This window comes from Arachis stenosperma, chromosome 5, assembly GCF_014773155.1.
Source record: "Arachis stenosperma cultivar V10309 chromosome 5, arast.V10309.gnm1.PFL2, whole genome shotgun sequence".
Classification (NCBI taxonomy): Eukaryota; Viridiplantae; Streptophyta; class Magnoliopsida; order Fabales; family Fabaceae; genus Arachis; species Arachis stenosperma.
The window spans coordinates 74585765-74587265 of NC_080381.1; the positions used below are offsets into that span (position 1 = coordinate 74585765).

Below are 1501 nucleotides of genomic sequence, written 5' to 3' on the forward strand. Positions count from 1 at the left end.
AACTTTTAACCATTAGTTTAGTTTAGTTTTAGAAGTAGTTTCTAGAGAGAGAAGCTCTCACTTCTCTCTAGGATTAGGATTAGGTTTAGTTCTTAGATCTAGATTTTAATTCATCTTCTTCTACTTCTATCTTCTCAATTCCTTGTTGTTACATTCATTCTTCTTCCACTCTTTTGTTGTAATTTCCTTTATGTTGTTCTTATATTTTGTTGTAGATCTAGTATTGTTCCTTCTACATTCTTCCAATATAAAAAGAGGTAATTCATACTAAATGTGTCTTCTTTCCTTTTCTATTGTTGATCTCTTGTTTTTGTAGTTGTAGATTCCTTTAATTCTTGCATTTAATAATGATTACTTCTATTGCACTTTATGTGTTTGTTGAAATGTCTCTTTTAGTTTTAGTGTAGATTTTGTTCCTCTTGGCCTAGGTAGAGTAATTAGTGACACTTGAGTTATCTAATTCTTTTGTTGATTGATAATTAGAGAGATTGCTAATTGGTTTGGAGTGCACTAAAGCTAGTCTTTCCTTAGGAGTTGGCTAGGACTTGTGGCTCAAGTCAATTCATCCACTTGACTTTCCTTTCTTTAGTAAGGGTTAACTAAGTGGTAGCAATGAACAATTCTCATCACAATTGAGAAGGATAACTAGGATAGGACTTCTAGTTCTCATATCTTGCCAAGAGCTTTGTTAGTTGTTAGTTTATTTTCTTTGCCATTTATATTTCTTGTCCAAAAGCTTAAAAATCCCAAATATAATTCACAACCAATAACAAGATACTTCATTACAATTCATAGGGAGAACGACTCGAGGTCCAATACTTCGGTTTATAAATTTAGGGGTTTGTTTTAGTGACAAACAACTTTTTGTATGAAAGGATTAGTGATTGGTTTAGAAACTATACTTGCAACGAGAATTCATTTGTGAAATTCTAAACCGTCAAAAACCCAATCATCAATGCTCCATTCAGAAAGCATGTCAGAAGGACACTTTTTAATCAATTGTTTGTATCTTTCCCAAGCTTCATAGAGGGATTCACCTTCCTTCTGTCTGAAGGTTTGGACTTCCACTCTAAGCTTACTCAATTTTTGAGGTGGAAAGAACTTTGCCAAGAAGGCATTGACTAGCTTTTCCCAAGAGTTCAGGCTTTCTTTAGGTTGTGAGTCCAACCATATCCTAGCTCTGTCTCTTACAGCAAAAGGGAATAGCATAAGTCTGTAGACCTCAGGGTTAACCCCATTGGTCTTGACAGTGTCACAGATTTGCAAGAATTCAGCTAAAAACTGATGAGGATCTTCCAATGGAAGTCCATGAAACTTGTAATTCTGCTGCATTAGAGAAACTAATTGAGGCTTAAGCTCAAAGTTGTTTGCTCCAATGGCAGGGATAGAGATGCTTCTCCCATAGAAGTCGGGAGTAGGTGCAGTAAAGTCACCCAGCACCTTCCTTGCATTGTTGGCATTGTTGTTGTTTTCGGCTGCCATGTCTTCTTCTTGTTTGAAG

General features: G+C 35.6%; 1 non-coding gene across 1 annotated transcript; it reads left to right on the forward strand.

The window, feature by feature from the left end:
* The first annotated feature begins 969 nt into the window (after positions 1-969).
* LOC130983478 (small nucleolar RNA R71) lies at positions 970-1077 on the forward strand. The gene has a single exon (XR_009087465.1). It is a non-coding gene; the product is annotated as a small nucleolar RNA R71 (small nucleolar RNA).
* Positions 1078-1501: the final 424 nt, after the last annotated feature.